The sequence below is a fragment of the Haematobia irritans genome, chromosome 2, assembly GCF_050003625.1.
Source record: "Haematobia irritans isolate KBUSLIRL chromosome 2, ASM5000362v1, whole genome shotgun sequence".
NCBI classification, from domain to species: Eukaryota; Metazoa; Arthropoda; class Insecta; order Diptera; family Muscidae; genus Haematobia; species Haematobia irritans.
The window spans coordinates 209,445,578-209,456,477 of NC_134398.1; the positions used below are offsets into that span (position 1 = coordinate 209,445,578).

A 10,900-nucleotide genomic window follows, 5' to 3' on the forward strand; every position below is an offset into this window, starting at 1 on the left:
AAAAGCTTGTATAAATCATTTCAACTTCATAAAAAAAAAAATTTTACAAAGTAAAATTAGGTTTTTCGTTTTTGTTTGTACGAAACAAACTATTTTTATACCAAACAAGACATGGTGTTTCCATAATATGTTCTTATATGCGTTTTTTGTTTTCTTATATGAGATATGCTTATGTTTCCGTTACCTACGGTATGGCGTTTTTACTATGGGATGGTGTTTTACATTCTTATACGCATATTTTGCTTGTATCGGTTATCTACTGTAAAGTCAAATGTTATTAAAACTTTGTTCACCATACCAACATATATTTCATATATATTTCATAGTGGCATACCTGTATTTGATGGATGCAATGAACAACTAGTTTTGCTAATTCTAACAATTTATTTTAGCTTGAAATGTAGCATCCATCCAACAGATAATGTACTACAATCTTCAATGAAAAACCGGTTGTTTAATGTCTTCGCTAGTTGCTTTCTTTCGATGCAGTGGGTTTAGGCTATGTTGTTTGGTGGTTTAAAAATAGCAATGACTGAGATTACTAACAACAAACACAACAATAAAATCTTTTGTTTGCAGCATAACAAAAAATAAAGGTACAATAATAAAACCAATGAACCTAATACTATTAATCTATGGAAGCGTAATGTTTAAGTTCAACATAAAGCAACAATTGGAAAATGTATTATCCGCCCAGCTTGTTAAAATTGTTAACTCTTCTCTCTTTCTCTCTCTCTGCATTCTTCGTATGAATGACAGCAACCACACAACACTACCATGGTCCATTTGGGCCTTTCATTTTACCTTCTGTTCTTGTTGTTGCCTTTTGTGTATGACAAACGAACGAATGATAAGCGAATGCTCAAATCATTCGTTCGAAAGACCATGTGGAAACTAACGAAAACATTATGAATCACCCCCTATAAAAATAAACTCAATGTGAATGACTGAATGTGTAGTTGCTTCTTGTATTGTACACTTGGTGATGACTCATGTTTGTATAGCGTTTTAGCCGGCTGTCCACACATCGCCTCAGTAGCCGTGATCGTCTAGTGGTTAGGACCCTACGTTGTGGCCGTAGTAACCCAGGTTCGAATCCTGGTCACGGCAGTGTTCCCAAGCGGCAGCATTGTCACGGAGAGGTGTTTTTTTATTTTATATATATATATTTTTTTTTATAAAAAAGATATTAAAAACAGAACAAGACATTTCTTAAAAATTATCGAAAAATTAGTGACCGAATGGGGAAAATTATAGTAAAAAACATAGTTCGACATTGTAGTTGAGCAATGTCATAGATACAATAAAGATTAATAAATAAAAATAGCTGCACAGAAATAAATTCAAATACATATTAATAGAATAAAATACTAAGTTATATGTAATATAGAAATATACTTGCCAGATTTTAAATTGGTAAAATCTGTATATTCAAATAAACAAATATATATATAAAAAATCGTGTATTTTTATTGAGTTAAATAAAAACATTAACAATTAATACATATACCATGGTACATAATTTATAAGGTAGCCAGGGTTGCCATTTTAGTCCGATCGAACCAAAATTGGTCCAAAAAAATTATTAATTTTTAAATTTGGCCCTATGGTCGGACTAAATGGAATTTGGTTGATTTTGGTCCATTTTCGTCAAGTCGGAAAAATTTCTATAGAAATAAAATTTGTACAAAAAATTTTCTATAGAAATAAAATTTTGACAAAAAGAAATAAAATTTTGACAAAAATTTCTATAGAAATAAAATTTTGACAAAATTTTCTATAGAAATAAAATTTTTAAACATTTTCTACAGAAATAAAACTTTTACAAAATTTTCTATAGAAATCAAATTTTAACCAAATTTTCTATAGAAATAAAATTTGGACAAAACTTTTCTAATGAACTAAAAATTTAACAAAGTTTTCTACCGAAATAAAATTTTGACAAAATTTTATTTCTGTAGAACGTGCGATAACTTTCTATAGAAATAAAAGTTTGACAAATTTTCTATAGGAATAAAATATTGACAAAATTTTCTATAGAAATAAAATTTTGACAAAATTTTCTATAGAAATAAAATTTTGTCAAAAATTTCTATAGAAATCAAATTTTAACAAAATTTATAGAAATTAAATTTTGTATCGAAATAAAATTTGGACAAAACTTTTCTAATGAACTAAAAGTTTAACAACGTATTCTACCAAAATAAAATTTTGGCAAAATTTTATTTCTGTATAACGTGCGATAACTTTCTATAGAAATAAAAGTTTTACAAATCTTCTATTGAAATAAAATTTTACCAAAATTCTCTATAGAAATAAAATTTTTCTACAGAAATAAAACTTTTACAAAATTTTCTTTAGAAATCAAATTTTAACAAATTTCCTATAGAAATAAAAGATTGACAAATTTTCTATAGAAATAAAATATTGACAAAATTTTCTATAGAAATACAATTTTTGCAAAAATTTTTGACAAAGTTTTATTTCTGTAGAACTTGCGATAACTTTCTATAGAAATAAAATAGAAATAGAAATAAATTTTTGTTCTATAGAAATAACATTTTGACAAAATTTTCTATAGAAATAAAATTTTTACAAAAAATAAAAATAAGAGGTAATATAAAATTTTTACAAAATTTTATTTCTGAAGAACTTGCGATAATTTTCTCTAGAAATAAAAGTTTTGCAAATTTTCTATAGAAATAATATATTGACAAAATTTTCTATAGAAAAAAAATTTTGACAAAATTTTCTATAGAAATAAAATGTTGACAAAGTTTTATTTCTGTAGAACTTGCGATAACTTTCCATAGAAATAAAAGTTTTAAAAATTTTCTATAGAAATAAAATATTGACAAAATTTCCTATAGAAATAAAATTTTGACAAAATTGTCTATGGAAATAAAATTTTTAGAAATTTTTCACAGAAATAAAACTTTTACAAAATTTTCCATAGAAATCAAATTTTAACACAATTTGCTATAGAAATAAAATATTGACAAAATGTTCTATAGAAATAACATTTTGACAAAATTTTCTATAGAAATAATATTTTGTCAAAAATTTCTATAGAAATAACATTTTGACAAAATTTTCTATAGAAATAAAATTTTATCAAAAATTTTTAAAGAAATAAAATTTTTACAAAAATTTCTATAGAAATAAAATTTTGACAAAATTTTCTATAGAAATAACATTCTGACAAAATTTTCCATAGAAATAAAATTTTATTAAAAAATTTTATAGAAATAAAATTTTTACAAAAATTTCTATAGAAATAAAATTTTGACAAAATTTTCTAAAAAAAAAAATTTTTTCCAAAAATTTCTATAGAAATAAAAGTTTGACAAAATTTTCTATAGAAATAAAAGTATGAAAAAATTTTCTATAAAAAGAAAATGTTGACAAAATTTTCTATAGAATAAAATTTAGAAAAAATTTTCTCTTGAAATAAAATTTTGACAAAAATTTCTATTGAAATGAAATTGTTACAAAAATTTCTATAGAAATAAAATTTTCACAAAATTTTCTATATTTATGTTGAAAAAATTGTCTATAGAAATAACATATTGACACAATTATCTATAGAAATAAAATTTGGACAAAAGTTTTCTAATGAACTAAAAGTTTATAAAAGTTTTCTACCGAAATAAAATTTTGATAAAATTTTGTTCCTGTAGAACTTGCGATAACATTTTATAGGAATAAAAGTTTGAAAAATTTACTATAGGAATAAAATATTGAAAAAATTTCCTGTAGATATAAAATTTTGACAAAATTTTCTATAGAAATAAAATTTTTAAAATTTTTCTACAGAAATAAAACTTTTACAAAATTTTCTATAGAAATTAAATTTTAACAAAATTTGCTATAGAAATAAAGGTTTGACAAATTTTCTATAGAAATAAAATTTTTCCAAAATTTTTGACAAAGTTTTATTTCTTTAGAACTTGCGATAACTTTCTATAGAAATAAATTTTTGACAAAATGTTCTATAGAAATAACATTTTGACAAAATTTTCTATAGAAATAAAATTTTATCAAAAATTTCTATAGAAATAAACTTTTTACAAAAATTTCTATAGAAATAAAATTTTGACAAAATTTGCTATAGAAATAAAGGTTTGACAAATTTTCTATAGAAATAAAATTTTGTCAAAAATTTCTATAGAAATAAACTTTTTACAAAAATTTCTATAGAAATAAAATTTTCACAAAATTTTCTATAGAAATAACATTTTGATAAAATTTTCTATAGGAATAAAATTTTATCAAAAATTTCTATAGAAATAAAATTTTCACAAAATTTTCTATGTGTTGACAAACATTTCTATAGAAATAACATATTGACACAATTATCTATAGAAATAAAATTTGGATAAAAATTTTCTAATGAACTAAAAGTTTAACAAATATTTCTACCGAAATAAAATTTTGATAAAATTTTATTTCTGTAGAACTTGGAATAAAATATTGAACAAATTTCCTATAGATATAAAATTTTGACAAAATTTTCTATAAAAATAAAATTTTGACAAAATTTTCTATAGAAACACAATTTTAACAAAATGTTCTATAGAAATAAAATTTTGAAAAAAAAAAATTCTATAGAATAGAAATAAAAATTTGACAAAAAAAAAATGGAAAAATTGTAACTTTTAAATGATATTAATGTAATTTGGATAAATGGTCCGCTGGTACGAATTTTGGTCCGATTTTGGAAAAATCTTGGTCCAAAATAAAAATTCATTGTGGCTACGCTGAAGGTAGTCTTAAATCATCAGCTGACTTTAATGGGCTTAGCAAAATGTCAAAACATATTGTTGACATTTTGACTTTTGTTTACGTTTTGTTACTGTTAAAAAAATGGACCGAAATCTGGCAACCAGTCTAATATTTTTCAATTAGAATGGAAAATTCCAACAAATATTTTTATATTTGTTTATTTATTTCATACTGACATTATGTTTATTTGTTTTTTTTTTTATATTTTTGTAAAGCGTTATAGTTTTTAATTTTGTTGTTCGACGAACTTTTTATTGTACACACATCTCAAAAATTATCAGTCTTCTTTTCGTGTTTAAAATGGTTTTATGTGAAATTTATGGTGCAGTCGACTAACAGGGAAAATGATGGACTAAAAAGAATCAGCTGATTTAACCCCAGGCAGTCATTCTTCGCCAAAATGACGACGTTTAATTTTACGTCAAAAGTGTGTTATTGTCGATTGGAAATGATTAAGTTAAAATACTTCAATTATTACATGAATTTTTGGTTATTATTAAATGAGTTAAATGAATATTAATTTTGCTCACGATAAAATTTATAAGGCCTTGAATTAGGCCATAGTCAAAATGGCGAAGGTTGACGTGTGTAAAAAAAATAAGGATGTCTTTCCAGGGTTAAGGCTGATATAATTATCGGTTGAATTAAGTTAACATAAGACCCAAATACATATTTAAGTGAAAAAAAAAAATTCACGCAAACTAATCAAGTTAAAATTGTAAAATTTTACTAAATTTTAAATTTAATTTTTTTAAATGTTTTATCTATGTTGGTTTGCCTATGGAGACTCTCATCTGTTATCTCTGCTCGTCCTTTAGTCTATGTCGATTATTATGCCAAAATCAATAGGATTTTCGAAGGATTAGTTCATACTTAATTTAACATGAATCGATTTACTTATTACGTTCACTCAATTGCTACTGAATAAATTATTTTACTGGCTAGTTTAGCAATACTCCAGGGTATTTATGTGGGATATTTGGTCATGAAATTGGAAAACTTCCAATGGTCTCTATTTGCGAAATATCGGGTAGATGGAAGGATTTAAAGCGAGATAATTCGAACTTTAATAAAACATAATTTTGTACAAACATATTGTAGTTTGTCAAAAGTCAAATATGAACGTATACTCGGAAATTATTTTGTTGTTGTTTAGAATTGGCGGTAAGTGTAAGCCATCCGGTGCAGCTTCAACCGGTGGCTGATAAAAATATTGGCGTGTCTCGACCAGAAAATGAAGCTGCTGACACTAAATTTTTGCCTCCGTCGGCGGCGGCTTGACGGCTAAGCCGATAAAAATTTGTCCATGAGGCGGCGGACAATTATCCATTATAAAATCAACTTGAAGTTGCTCGAATAGTAATGAGATTAGTTGTACAACCAATCTTACAATCAAATTTACATTTCATTCAAATTTTCTGAGCTAAATCTTTGTAACATTTTTATAGCAGCTTGAAACTTATTGTTTGTGGGTGGAAGGTGCATAGTTTTGGAAAAAATATGACAATTATAAATACATTTTTATACCCTCCACCATAGAATGGGGGTATATTAACTTTGTCATTCCGTTTGTAGCACATCGAAATATTGCTCTAGGACCCCATAAAGTATATATATTCCGGGTCGTGGTGAAATTCTGAGTCGATGTAAGCATGTCCGTCCGTCCGTCGGTCCGTCTGTTGAAATCACGCTAACTTCCGAAAGAAACAAGCTATCGACTTGAAACTTGGCACAAGTAGTTGTTATTGATGTAGGTCGGAAGGTATTGTAAATGGGTCATATCGGTCCACTTTTACGTATATTTCCCATATAAACCGAGCCTCAGATTTGGCTTGCGGAGACTCTAAGAGAAGCATATTTCATCCGATCCGGTTGAAATTTGGAACATGGTGTCAGTATATGGTCTCTCACAACCATGCAAAAATTGGTTCACATCGGTCCATAATTATATATAGCCCCCATATAAACCGATCTCCAGATTTAGCTTGCGGAGCCTCTAAGAGAAACAAATTTTATCCGATCCGGTTGAAATTTGGAACATGGTGTCAGTATATGGTCTCTCACAACCATGCAAAAATTGGTCCACATCGATCCATAATTATATATAGCCCCATATAAACCGATCCCCAGATTTGGCTTGCGGAGCCTCAAAGAGAAGCAAATTTCATCCGATCCGGTTGAAATTTGGAACATGGTGTTAGTATATGATCTCTCACAACCGTGCAAGAATTGATCCATATCGGTCCATAATTATATATAGCCCCCATATAACGCGATACCCAGATTTGGCTTGCGGAGCCTCAAAGAGAAGCAAATTTCATCCGATCCGGCTGAAATTTGGTATATGGTCTCTCACAACCATGCAAAAATTGGTCCACATCGATCCATAATTATATATAGCCCATATATAAACCGATCCCCAGATTTGGCTTGCGGAGCCTCAAAGAGAAGCAAATTTTATCCGATCCGGCTGAAATTTGGTACATGGTTTTGGTCTATAGTCTCTAACAACCGTGCAAGAATTGGTCCATATTGGTCCGTAATTATATAGCCCCCATATAAACCGTTCTCCATATTTGGTCTCCGGAGCCTCTTGGAGGAGCAAATTTCATACGACCCGGTTCAAATTTGGAACGTGCTGTTAGTAGATGGCCGCTAACAACCATACCAAAATTGATCCATATCGGTCTATAACAGGTTGGCTGATAAGTCCCCGGTCTAACAAAGAAAAACACATTTTTTTTGTCAAAATTCGTTTTTATTATTCAACATAGTTCCCTTTAAGAGGGATACAACGATTATAACGACCTTCCAATTTTTTGATACCATTTTGATAGTACACCTTCGGTTTTGCCTCAGAATAGGATCCAGTTTCGGCGATCACCTATTCATTGCAGCCAAATTTTTTCCCTGTTGAGGTCTGAGAACAAGAAAAAGTCGCTGGGGGCCTGATCTGGAGAATACGGTGGGTGGGGAAGCAATTCGAAGCCCAATTCATGAATGTTTGCCATCGTTTTCAATGACTTGTGGCACGGTGCTTTGTCTTGGTGGAACAACACTTTTTTCTTCTTCATATGGGGCCGTTTTGCCGCGATTTCGACCTTCAAACGCTTCAATATATGGCCGCTAATTGGTCCATATCGGTCTATAGTTATATATAGCCGATCCCCAATCAAATAAAAATTGGTCCATATCGGTTCATAATCATGGTTGCCACTCGAGCCAAAAATAATGTACCAAAATGTTATTTCTATAGAAAATTTTGTCAAAATTTTATTTCTATAGAAAATTTTGTCAAAATTTTATTTCTATAGAACATTTTGTTAAAATTTCATTTCTATAAAAAATTTTGTTAAAATTTCATTTCTATAGAAAATTTTGTCAAAACTTTATTTCAGAAAATGTTGCCAAAATTTTATTTCTATAGAATATTTTGTCAACATTTTGTTTCTATAGAAAATTTTATTTCAATAGAAAATTTTGTTAATTTAATATATACTACGTGTGGACTTACTTACAATTTAGAAGACGGTGTTAGGAGGTTTTAAGATACCTTGCCATCGGCAAGCGTTACCGCAACCCAAGTAATTCGATTGTGGATGGCAGTGTTTAGAAGAAGTTTCTACACAATCCATGGTGGAGGATACATAAGCTTCGGCCTGGTCGAACTTACGGCCGTGTGTACTTGTTCTTATTTAAATCGATATTTTTGATTAATTGGCAGATAAATTTGAGTCGACATACTCGGCGGCGGCGTCGACTGGCAATAAATGGTCGGCGGCGACTGAAATCGGCGGCGCGACTTGGCGGCTTCATTCTCTGGTTAGCAGGACAAGATGAAATTTGCTTATCCAGGAGGCTTAAGAAGAGGCCAATACTGACACAATATGCCAAATTTCAACCTGATTGTTCTGGCAAGAGGATCCTAAAGCCAAATCTGGGGATGAATTTTTGCATGAATGTTAGAGACCATGTAATAACAGCACGTACCGAATTTAAACCAGATCGCACGAAATTTTCTCCTCCAAGAGGATCCGTACGCAAAATCTGGAGTTGGGGGCTATATATAATTTTACACCAAATTTTGCGTAGCTCTTAGAGACCCTATACTAAGACCAACATTCGGATCGGATGAAATTTGCTGCTCTAAGAGGTTTCGCAAGCCAAATCTAGGCGACTGTTTATATGAGGACTATACGAAAGTATGGCCCATTTGCAATACCATCCGACCTACAGCTCTAACAACTACTTTTGCCATGTCTCAAGTCGATAGCTTGTTTAGCGTGATTTCAACAGACGGACGGGGTAAATCTGCAAATCTATGAAATCTCGTTGCCTACACTCAAAAAAAGTGAACCCTTTATTTGACTAAAGCCAATTTAACTTTATTTTAGGTCACGAAATTATTATGTTTGGAGAAAGTTTCCTTTGCGAACGTTTTTTGCGTACGGGGAAAATTATGCACAAATATAGCATAAAGATTTACTAAATTCGTACTTCTTAGAAAATAGTCCATTATTTCCTTATACATATTTATTTATAAATTTTACTACAAATGCGCCCATTTTGAACTTCGTATGGCACTAAAGACATTCTGGCAATTTTGAACTCCAATTTTTTCCTTCAAACTACTTTTCTTAATTATGTCTAATAAATTTTCTTGAATTTGTCGTTTGCAAAATTTTTCTTTCTGGTGGGTTCACTGTTTTTTTCAGTGTAGTCAGAATGTAATATGAATAATTTTAAAATATAGTAATTCGTTAATAAAGCTTCTATAACTATGTTTTACTATGAACATCAAACTGTATAATTCGATCTTCTTATTTTCTCTCCGATTGCTAAACCCTCCAAATCGTTTTAATTTCTCCATACAATGCTATATAGCATAGACATAAACCTTTCAACAGAGTTGACACTAATCAGAAAAAGAGGACTTGAATTCACGTTATTTTCTAACAGTTTGGTTTCATATGTTCTCCAATAGTTATGACTCAAACCAAAGATTATAGATTTGAGATTCTTGCGTTATACCAAATGTTGCATTTACCAGATTAGTTTAATACATGTTTGTAATTCTTTAGTTGTTTTTAGTTTTTATTTTTTAAATGAAAAATGTAATTTTCTTAATGAAACAATGTTAAATTTTAGGCAACAACAAAAACAAATTACATTTTCCCCTTTATGGAAATTTTTTTCGTGCTCTTAATTTCTTTTTATTTGCATTTTAATGCTATGTCAATACTTGTCGTATGCGCGTTTGGTTCGAGTATTAAACTAATGTGGTAAATGGTTTGATGTGGTCAGTAGCCAATCTCCCATCTTCCTCTTCTATAATCTTTGACTCAAACCACTGGTTCAAGAACGATAAGTTTTTATAACCTTAATGTGTAGCGGCTAAAATCGAACTTAATACTCACCTTTTACCATTACTGTTGTGCAGAAAAAATTATCGGAAACCCATGTAGTGTTGCCAGTATTTTTGTAGCTATTGTCCCCAAATGAGCACACTTTTCCCAAAACTTCCAATTAAAACTGAAATTCCCCAACGAAATCTCATATTTATTATAGACTTATTTTCATGGAAAAAAATCAACAAAAGACATTTAAATTTATGGTTTAGAATACGCTATAAAAAAAGACTCTGCGTCAGGTTTTATAATCCAAAGTATCTCTAGTGGAACCCCTTCAAACTTGGACACTCAGAAAATCGGACCGGACCTCTAAAAAGTTGAAAATGCTTCTGACTGTCACATTAAAAATAATATGTAGACAAAATTTAGACGACCGTGAGAGTCCACTTTTGAGAGAAAATGCTAACTCAACTAAATTTTTATTATACTTTCAGTTGGTATTACAAATAGTTTATGAGACTTTGAAATACTGGTTGTACTTAATACTGAACAAATTTCGAAATAAAACGCAAATTTCTGTAAATTCCTCACCAAATCTCCATCCCTAATTTGTGAAAAAAACCACGATATTGGACATAATGAACCCATCGTTATGCATACCAATCGTCTTAGAACAAATTCTGGAGAGATTTAGCGATGTACGTCCGTCTGTGTGTACAGCTCACAATTTAAGTTCGATTTCAAATTATCCTAGGGGTTTAAAT

At 29.4% G+C, this 10,900-nt stretch overlaps 1 non-coding gene across 1 annotated transcript; it reads left to right on the forward strand.

Moving 5' to 3' along the window:
- Window positions 1-1,038: 1,038 nt before the first annotated feature.
- On the forward strand, window positions 1,039-1,110 carry TRNAH-GUG (transfer RNA histidin (anticodon GUG)). Its single transcript has one exon. It is a non-coding gene; the product is annotated as a tRNA-His (tRNA).
- Window positions 1,111-10,900: the final 9,790 nt, after the last annotated feature.